This window comes from Cebus imitator, unplaced genomic scaffold (assembly GCF_001604975.1).
Source record: "Cebus imitator isolate Cc_AM_T3 unplaced genomic scaffold, Cebus_imitator-1.0 Scaffold489, whole genome shotgun sequence".
Taxonomy (NCBI): domain Eukaryota; kingdom Metazoa; phylum Chordata; class Mammalia; order Primates; family Cebidae; genus Cebus; species Cebus imitator.
In genome coordinates, this window is record NW_016107804.1 from 969,617 (window position 1) to 980,752 (window position 11,136).

General features: G+C 39.2%; 1 protein-coding gene and 1 non-coding gene across 12 annotated transcripts in view; one reads left to right on the forward strand and one right to left on the reverse strand.

Moving 5' to 3' along the window:
• Positions 1–11,136, reverse strand: part of PPP2R2B (protein phosphatase 2 regulatory subunit Bbeta) — a 499,440-nt gene that overhangs the window by 445,525 nt on the left and 42,779 nt on the right. The window lies entirely within an intron of this gene.
• On the forward strand, positions 10,263–10,369 carry LOC119468768. The gene has a single exon (XR_005197527.1). It is a non-coding gene; the product is annotated as a U6 spliceosomal RNA (small nuclear RNA).

Sequence of the window (11,136 nt, forward strand, 5' to 3'; positions counted from 1 at the left end):
TTGGGGAAGTTTTCCTGGATAATATCCTGAAGAGTATTTTCCAGCTTGGATTCATTCTCTTCGTCCCATTCAGGTACACCTATCAAACGTAGATTAGGTCTTTTCACATAGTCCCATATTTCTTGGAGACTTTGTTCATTCCTTTTTACCCTTTTTTCTCTATTCTTGCCTTCTCATTTTATTTCATTGAGTTGATCTTCGACCTTGATATCCTTTCTTCTGCTTGGTCAATTAGGCTGTTGAAACTTGTGCATCCTTTGCGAAGTTCTCGTGATGTGTTTTTCAGCTCCATCAATTCACTTATATTCCTCTCTATGTTGCCCATTCTCATTAGCCTTAAGTCAAATGTTTTTTCAAGGTTCTTAGTTTCTTTGCATTGGGTTAGAACATATTCTTTTAGCTCACTGTAGTTTCTTATTACCCACTTTCTGAAGTCTGATTCTGTCATTTCATCACACTCATTCTCCATCCAGCCTTGTTCCCTTGCTGGTGAGGAGTTGTGATCCCTTTTAGGAGGAGAGGTGTTCTGGTTTCGGGTGTTTTCATCCTTTTTGTGCTAGTTTCTTCCCATCTTTGTGGGTTTATCCATTTGTTGTCTTTATAGTTACTGACTTTCAGATTGGGTCTCTGAGTGAACTTCCAGTTTGTGGATGCTGAAGTTATTTCTTTTTCTTAGCTTTCCTTCTAACCATCTGGCCCCTCTGCTGTAGGACTGCTGAGGTCCACTCCAGGCCCTGCTTGCCGGGGGATCACCTGCAGCAGCTTTAGAACAATAAGGATTGCTACCAGTTTCCTCTTCTGCTATTTTTGTCCCAGTGTGATGCCCGCCAAATGTCAGTCTGTTCTCTCCTTTATGGGGATATATGGGGGTCAGGGAGCTGCTTGAGGAGACAGTCTGTCCTTTGTTGGAGCTCAATTCCTGAGCTGTGAGCTCCGTTGTTCATTCAGAGTTGCTGGGCAGGTACATTTAGGTCTGCTACAGCAGAACTCATAAACTTCCCCCCCCCCTTTTTTTTTTTCGCCAGGTGCTCTGTCCTTTATTCTGCTTGGTCTTAGGGAGTTAGGGCTTTATTTATGAGTTTCCGTTGTACTGCTGCCTTTTTTTTTTCTTTCAGGTCTGCCCTGCCCAGCGAGGAGGCAGCCTAGTCACTGTCTGCCTGCAGAGGCTTTGCTGAGCTGCTGTGGGCTCTGCCCAGCTGCCATGTGAACTTCCCTGCAGTCCTGATTATATGGGTATAGCTAGAACTGCCTTGGCAATGGTGGCCCGCCTCTGTTATAGCGGACTCTCTCTGTAGTGGTAGGTTGCCTCAGCAACGGCGGGCTGCCTCAGTGATGGTCAGACTGTCTCCATAGTGGTGGAATGTGTCAGTAATGGTGGACGCCCCTCCCCCACAGAGCCAGATCGTCCCGAGTTCAGCTGTGCTTGCTGTGAAACTCTCAACCCAGAGCGTTTTCAATTACTGGTTTTTTGTGTATGTGTGTGTGGGGGGGTGGGACCAGCCGATCCTGATCACCTGGCTCCCTGACTCAGAGTCTTTTTTTGTTGTTGTTGTTGAACGGTCGACTGTCTCCCAGTGTTCCAGTCGCCTGTTGAAAAGGCGCCAGGATCTCCCATGCTGCGACTCACTGAGCTGGCTGAAACAGCGGCGCTGAGATTCCTGGCCATTTTTTTGCCTAGGAATCTCCTGGCCTGGCTCACTATTTCAGATGAATGAGCGACTCTGCTGTCTCAGGGCTCCAATCGCCAGCTAAGAGGGCACCCGGACTAGTGTCTTTTGTACGGAGAACCGCTGTGCCAGGGCGCCGGCAAAGCAGCCACGTGGGCTGAAACAGTTGCGCTGGCGACCCATGGGCTCCTCCGCCTGGGAATCTCCTGGTCTGTCAGCAATAAAAATCCGTCTGGAAATGCGGCGTCCACTCACCCTCTGCACTTTCACTGGGAGCTGCAATCCTGAGCTGTTCCTAGTTGGCCATCTTCCCCCAATTCCCCTGTTTTTGTTTTAATAGTAGTGTTTGTCTCTATTTTTAAGATTTTGTTTTGTTGTTTAGCAATTCTACTATGATGTGCCTAGGCATTGTTATTTTTTAAAACATTTATCTTGACTGGGGTTAACAACAGTTCATATATCTGTAGTTTAGTGGCTTTAATCAATTTTAGAAAAATCTCAGCTGGTATCTCCTCAAATATGGATATTGCTCACTACCTCTCTGTCATACCTCTTGGACCTCAATTAAATATATGTTAGACCCTTTTGCTATGTTCCCCGTATCTTTAGGCTTTTTTCTTATTTTCTGTGCTTTTTATTTAGGCACATAGACCAATGGAAAAGAATAGAGAACCCAGAAATAAACCCAAATATTTACAGCCAACTGATCTTCGACAAAGCAAACAAAAACACAAAGTGGGGAAAGGACACCCTTTTCAACAAATGGTGCTGGGCTAATTGGCTAGCCACATGTAGGAGAATGGAACTGGATCCTCATCTCTCACCTTAACAAAAATCAACTCAAGATGGATTAACAACTTAAACTTAAGACCTGGAACTATAAACATTCTAGAAGATAACATTGGAAAAACCCTTCAAGACATTTGGCTTAGGTAAGGATTTTGTGACCAAGAACCCAAAAGCAAATGCAATAAAAACAAAGATAGATATTGGGGACCTAATTAAACTAAAGAGCTTTTGCATGGCAAAAGGAACAGTCAGCAGAGTAAACAGACAACCCCACAGAGTGGGAGAAAATCTTCAAAATCTATACATCTGACAAAGGACTAATATGCAGACTCTACAATGAACTCGAACAAATCAGTAAGAATAAAACAAACAATCCCATCAAAAAGTGGGTTAAGGACATGAATAGACAATTCTCAAAAGAAGATATACAAATGGCCAACAAACATAAAAAAATGCTTGGCATCACTAATGATCAGGGAAATGCAAATCAAAACCACAATGTGATATCACCTTACTCCTGTAAGAATGGCACTGGAACAGAGGTGTGTCTATCTTACTTGGTTACATGAGTAAGTTCTTTAGTGGTGATTTGTGAGATTTTGGTGCACCTATCACCCAAGCAGTATACCTTGCACCATATTTGTAGTCTATCCCTCACCACCCTCCCACTCTTCCCCCCAAGTCCCAAAGTCCATTCTTATGACTTTGTGTCCTCATAGCTTAACTCCCACATATCAGTGAGAACATCATAGATGTTTGTTTTTTCATTCCTGAGTTACTTCACTTAGAATAATAGTCTTCATTCTCACCCAGGTCACTGCAAATGCTGTTAATTCATTCCTTTTTATGGCTGTGTAGTATTCCATCATATGTGTATATATATACCACAGTTTCTTTAACCACTCATTTATTGATGAACATTTGGGTTGATTCCACAATTTTGCGATTGTGAATTGTGTTGCTATAAACATATGTGTGCACGTATATTTCTCGAATAATGACATCTTTTCCTCTGGGTAGATACCCAGTCATGAGATTTCTGGATCAAATGGTAATTCTAGTTTTAGTTCTTTAAAAATTTCCTCACTCTTCACATTGTTTTTCATAGTGGCTGAACTAGTTTATATTCCCGCGAGCAGTGTAGAAGTGTTCCCTGTTTGCTGCATCCATGCCAACATCTGCTGTTTTTTGATTTTTTGAAAATTGTGAGACTATGCCATAGTGACAAATGAAAACCTTAGGTTAATAAAATAAAAACATTGAATACTCAAATTAAAAATACAATCAATGATTTAAAAGCTTCTGTACTATAGCAGTGGAGAAGGTTGCTGACCAGGAAGTCAGGCCAATAAATATTTGGTCCTGGGCCTCCTTCTATTTTCAATTTTTACTTTTTCTCTTAATAACCACCCAGGGCCATGGCTTTAAATACCATCTATAACCCTCATTCTTTTCTCTTCCCAGTACTCATGGCCTAATTGCTGTCACCCCATGGATGGATGATATACAACTCAAAGTTAATCTTACTCAAACAGAATTCTGATACTCCTGAATAGGGGCCCTTGAATATCTATTCTAATGTAGCAATCTAACAGTTACTAACATATTATTCTATCCCTATTTTACCATAGTAGTTGTAGGCACCTGATATTTTGTTATGTTTACTTTTTACATTACAACTTCTCCCATTAGAACATAAGTTGCACTGGAACAGAGGCATGTCTGTCTTGCTTGCTACTGTATAACAAGTACTTATATCTTAGTCTAGAACAGAGTAACAGATATGAGTGACTTGTGGAATGAAGATGAGAAGATACTCATAGCTTGACTGTACCTCTTTTTGCTTAGATGACTTGACTGGAATGGGGCTGAGAAGGTTGTAGGTGGGTTGGGATGGAGACAGCTGGTAGGTTGGGAGGTAATGTTTCATCCTTTTCTTTGCTATCTATAAGCCTACATAGCAAGTCAAGCCTTCATCACAGGGATGCCACTCATATTTCCCTCATTGACACCATACTTAAACTTATCCAATTTAGTAGCAATCCTATCAACTCTGGATCCAAAATAATTGATGGAATATCTATTCACTTCTTTCCATCTTCTCAGCTGTTGCATTAATCCAAGCCTCTGTCCTCTCTTGTTTACCAACTGTGATAGCCTCCTATTGGTATTTTTGCCTCCTACTCTTGCTTCCCTGTAATTTATCTCTACACAGCAGCCAAATAGCTCAAAAAAAAAATGTCCTTGACCTACTTTAAACCTGCAAAGGTTTCATATTACACTGAAAATAAAGTCAAGTTCTTCATCATGGCATTTAAGGCCATACATGGCGTGGCCCCTACCTTCCATATTGACTGTGGCTTCATCATTCTTCCTCTTGCAAACTAAGCTCTAGCCACACTGTTCTGCTTTCTTTTATGCTAACATAGTAAGCTCATTACTGCTTAAGGTCCCTTTGTCTTGTGATTCCCTCTGTTTAGAAGATCCTCTCCCCTTGTTTTTGTATGGCTGATGACCTTACATCCTTCAAATCTTTAACTTCCTGGACCACTGTATTTAATGGCCACTCAATCTTTCATTATAACACTGTCCTGTATTATTTTCTTCACAATTTTTATAGCTAATCAAAGTTATTTATTTAAAATGTTTTTCCTTTCACTGTCTGCTTTATTCATTACCATTTTGCCAGCATCTAAAATAATAGTGACTCATAATAAAATAATGACCCATAGTATGTCCTTATTACTTATCTGTGAAATATCGCAGTGAATGACAATGAAATAAACATACTCTCAAGCTCTCATACCACTGCTCTTCTGAATGTCATTTCTCTGGATTGAGTCTATGTTTATTTTTTCTTTACTTAAAGGGAAAGTTTTTCTTTGTTTAAAATCCATAATTTCTTCATTTGCCTATACCCTCTCTCTTTTTATAGAACTATTACATAATTCTTGTAATAATAATGATTGTATATGCTCAGTTGATCCTTTATTTCTGTTAGACAATGTGCTAGATTATCTCATTTATTTATCACATCAATCCTGTAAATTAGATCCTATTATGATGCATAATTTATAAATAAGATGTATGAGGTTTGGAATGTTTCCATTACTTTCTTAAGACCACAAAGCTAACCAGTATTTCATTTTACTATCTCAAGTGAACTTTGGGAACTAAGGAACCAGGTAATGATAAGAAAGACTTTGGATGACTGATGACTGACCTTTTTTTTTTTAAACAATCCTTTTGGTAATTAGTGATGGTGGTAGAAGGAGGGAGGTATGGGGGGAAGGAAGAGGAAGGGAGAGAGAACACTTTATACTATGATGGCCAGATAAAACTTTGGTAACAAACTCTGAACTCGGCTCATTTAACATCATTCTCAGAAGGAAAGTGCATTAGTTCTTTCTTACACTGCTATTATGTAAAGAACTACCTGAGACTGGGTAATTTATAAAGAAAAGAGGTTTAATTGACTCACAGTTTTGCATGTCTGGGCAGGCCTCAGGAAACTTACAATCATGGCAGAAGGCGAAGGGGAAGCAAGGCACATCTTACATGGTAGCAGGAGAGAAAGAGAGAGAGTGAGGGGGGAAGGTTCCACACTTTTAAACCATTAGCTCTCATGAGAACTCTATCACAAGTACAGCAAGGGGCAAGGCTTCCCCCATGATCCACTCACTTCCCCCCAGGACTCTTCTTCAACACGTGGGGATTAGAATTTGAAATGAGATTTGGGTGGGGACACAGGGCCAAACCATATCAGAAGGACAAACCAAAGTCAGATCATTCTCTCTGAATTCCTTTGTCTTCTGTTATAACAACTCTGTAAAGTAGACTCTCAAGCCTTTGAGTTCAGGAAAATCAGAAAGACGACTTTGCTTGACCATTTAATCTTGGGGCTTAGCTTGACCCATTTATTCTGTTATCCAAGAAACAAAATTACATGCAAAGTAGAAGGTGATTTACACTGCCAAGAAGTTTAGTTTCAAATAGGAAAGAATGGAAAGAGAAAAATAGTTAAGAAAAATTTTAGGAAGATCAAAGACCAAGAGTCTGTCTTTATATAACTGTAAGTACCTTGATGAAAAATAAAGGGAAAAAACAGCTTGGATGTCTAGATAATTGATTAAAATTTTAATTTTCTACCTGGTTACTTGTTACTATAAAATATAATCATGCTAAATCACTTCACAAAGTGTTGTAATAATTGTTGCTTTTTCTCAATGAACTTTCTTATAATTTCAGTGTTCTATATTAATATTTTGTGGTATAAAATGCAGTGATTTTTTTTTAAATTTCCAGCTTTTATTTTAAGTTCAGGTATACATGTGCAGGATGTACAAGTTTGTTACATAGATAAACATGTGCCATGGTGGTTTGCTGCATAGATCATCTCATCACCCAGGACCCAAGCCAAGCATCCATTAGTTATTCTTCCCGAAGCTCTCTGTCCTCCCACCCTCCACTCTCCCCAGTGTGTGTTGCTCCCCATGTGTCCATGTGTTCTCAGCATTGAGCTCCCACTTATAAGAGATAACATGCAATATTTGCTTTTCTGTTACTGTGTTAGTTTGCTAAGGATAATGGCCACCAGCTCCATCCATGTCCCTGAAAGAGGACATGATCTCATTCCTTTTTATGGCTGCGTAGCATTCCATGGTGTATATGTGCCACATCTTCTTTATCCAGTCTATCATCAATGGGCATTTAGGTTGATTCCATGTCTTTGCTATTGTGAATAGTTATGTAATGAGCATATACATGCATGTATCTTTATAATAGAACAATTTATATTCATTTGGGTATATACCCAGTAATGGGATTGCTGAGTCAAATGGTATTTCTGCTTCTAAGTCTTTGAGGAATTGCCACACTATCTTCCACAATGGTTTAATTAGTTTACATTCCCTCCAACAGGGTGAAAGCATTTTTCTCCACAACCTCACCAGCATCTGTTGTTTTTTTGACTTTTTAATAGTAGCCATTCTGACTGGTGTGAGATGGTATTTTATTGTGGTTTTGATTAAATGTGGTTATTTTTATGTATTTGGAGAATTAACCCTGCCCTTAAAATCCATTGAACCATAGCATTAAGAAGACTTTTTGTGAAATTCAGTAATGGCTTAATTTCTGTCTAGATTAGCCAATAATAGATGCAATGGAGAGGAAATATGAAAAAGAAAATCAACAAATTCTATTAAGCAATTGAAATGTGTCAGAAATTTTGCTAACCACTCTGTGAATTAGCTCATTTAATTCCACATTAACCCTATACAGTATTATTATGACTCAAGTTTTTTGATGAGCAAACCATATACCAGAGAGGTTAAGTAACTTTGCCCAAGTTAGCATGCAGTAGGGATGGGGGAACCCAGGCAGTCTAACTGGAGAGCTTAATCTTTCCAACATACAACTCTCAAAGGAATCTACAGTTGCTTCAGAAAAAAAAATCATATGTTTCTAAGATAGTCAAATCTCAGCAACAGGGGCTGTGGAATCAATTGTCTGAAAGAGTCTATACCACAGGTTTATTTAGGTAACCAGTGTTAAAATCAGAAAGGGCTAAAGACAGTGACATCTGACATTATGATCCAAGAAAAACTTAGCTATATGTGAGTAAATTATTAGACAAAAAAAAAGTAGGATGGGAACCTATCCTTGAATCTCTGACAGAGAGAAAGATGTGTGTGTGTACATATATGTATATGTATGTATAGGTATGTAATTATAAATATACACATGTACAAATATGTACATAAATATATTTATGTATTCAGTTTCTTTGTTCCGTAGCATTCATTCTGGTGCTGAATGAGAGTTTTTACATTGGGGGGCATGTGTGTGTACATGCATGCGTTGAATGAGTGAGAAACTGTTGTATATCATGGGATATGTATGTATGCCATCTGTAGAATGGCATAGAATAGTACTGAAAACCACCAATACCTTAAGAGTGGTGTGAGAAGGGATGAGTCAGACCAGGAACAACATTTCCTGACTGCCCACTCACAGGCACATTGCCAGAAGGTTTTATTTATTCTCTAGGTTCTAGTCTTCAGATTCATAAGCACAGATAATATTGCTTTTTATAAGAATTAGAGTGATTAACTACAAGACTGTACTCTCCAGGGACTCTGTTTTATTTACTTTTGTTTATCAGCATCTAATACTCTGCCTGGCATAAAGTCAAGACATAATAAATATTTGTTGAGGGAATGAGTGAGTAATAAATTTATGTAATGTTTTGCATTTATTGGATCAGTTCCTGTTGGAGAATCATTGCTGTCCTGGGTCACTGAGAAGCTGGCACTCAGCCTGTGTTAAGGGATACTTTTAGAACTAAGGTTCTTTGACTCATTAGCAGACCCATTTCCTGGTATATGTTTTAGGGGTGTGTAGAGACATAAATCTAGTAAACAAGACTTTATTGAGCTATATTATTTGAACACTATCAGAGGGAACTGGGGATGGCTCATTGAACAAGCAAGCCAAATCCTTGTTCTCATGAAGCTTACATTCTTACAAGTTAAGCAACAAAATAAGTAAATGCATAACATGAATGGGTGGTAGAAAGCTGTGAAAAAAACAGGAAAAGGAGGACGAGTTTGATGGTGGAATACTATATTATATTGTAACCCCTGGAGACAGAATTCTCCAGGGCCTAGAATCAATTGAATGAGAATTTTAAGTGACACCGTTAAATTACATTTAACACTTCCTTTATTAGATTACATTGATAACTCTCCAAAGATTTCAATGGCACCCAAATCATAAAATTCTTGAGAAACTATTTTCTACTTTATGTTTAGAATTCTGTTCAATGAGTGGCTGGTGGGATAAAAGGGTGGCAACAATGATCAAGAAAATAAATTTATAGAGGAAACAAGGAAGGGATTATAACAGCCAACATACTTTGGGTACTTTATCTATGCTGGTAAACACTTTATGTTCATTATCCCAGTTTATCACCAAATGATTTCTGCGCAATAGGACTATTCTTATCTCCTTTTTATGGCAAACAAGGCACAGTAAGATTCTGTAAATTGCTCCATGTCACTTAGCTAGAATTGAACCCAGGTGGTCTGATCTAGGGCCAAATTATGCCCTTGTAGAATTAAGTAAACTGCCCCCAGAAGCCAAGTTTTTTCACTACAGCTAGTGCTTGACTTATGACCACGATTGGGACTGGCAGACCAGTTGTAACACGATTTGGTCGTAAGTTGAGTAGGCTATATGTACAGTTGAAATGGTGCACGTGGAGATGGTAGTGCTGCCAGAAGCTGGTCCGCACTGTCATGCGCCCAGCTGGGCAATGTTTGCACTGCCAGACGCAGAGCAGTCGTGGCTAGCGATTGTGGTCGTAAAGTCGAATGGTCGTAAGTTGCATAGGTCGTAAGTCAATCAATACCTGCACTAAGATACACTGCTTCTTTCAAAAGTATAATGAAGTAGAAGGGGTTAAGTATTTGAGATTATTTATTTTTTTTAAACAAAGCGACAACCCCCACCATGAAAAGACACAGTATTCCACAATGACCTTCCTATTTTTTGAATACTACATCGAGTTGATTCCAGCCTTAGCCCAGTCCTCGGTGCTTACAGGTTCCTTCACCTGGAATGCTCTCCACTGGGATCTTCACACTGCTGACCCTTTCCCATCAGTCAAGTCTCAGCTCAAAAGCACCTCTTCCAAGATGCCTTCCCTGTCTGCCCAATTCCTGGTAGCCCTCAGTCCCTATCATCATTTATCCTGTTTTAATGTTATTCCCAGCCCTTACCACTATTTTAAAAGTTGCTGATGTTGTGCTCGCTTTGGCAGCACATATACTAAAATTGGAATGATACAGAGAAGATTAGCATGGCCACTGCACAAGGATGACATGCAAATTCGTGAAGCGTTCCATATTTTTTATCATACTGAGTGGGCAAAAACTGGAAGCATTCCCCTTGAAATGTGGCACCAGACAAGGATGCCCTCTTTCACCACTCCTATTCAATATAGTACTAGAAGTTCTAGCCAGAGCAATCAGGCAAGAAAAAGAAATAAAGGGCATTCAAATAGGAAAGGAGGAAGTCAAATTGTCTCTATTTGCAGACGACATGATTGTATATCTAGAAGACCCCATCGTCCCAGCCCAAACTCTCCTGAAACTGATAAGCAAGTACAGTAAAGTCTCAGGATACAAAATCAATGTGCAAAAATCACATGCATTCTTATACACCAATAACAGACTTAAAGAGAGCCAAATCAAGGACAAACTTCCATTCACAATTGCCACAAAAAGAATAAAATACCTAGGAATACAACTAACAAGGAACGTAAAGGACCTCTTCAAGGAGAACTACAAGCCACTGCTCAACGAAATAAGAGAGGACACAAACAGATGGAGAAACATTCCATGTTCATGGTTAGGAAGAATCAATATCGTGAAAATGGCCATACTGCCCAAAGTAATTTACAGATTCAATGCTATCTCCATCAAGCTACCAATGACCTTCTTCACAGAGCCAGAAAAAATCACCTTAAACTTCACATGGAACCAAAAGAGAGCCCACATAGCCAAGTCAATTCTAAGCAAAAAGAACAAAGTGGGAAGAATCACACTACCGGACTTCAAACTATACTACAAGGCTACAGTAATCAAAACAGCATGGTACTGGTACCAAAACAGAGATA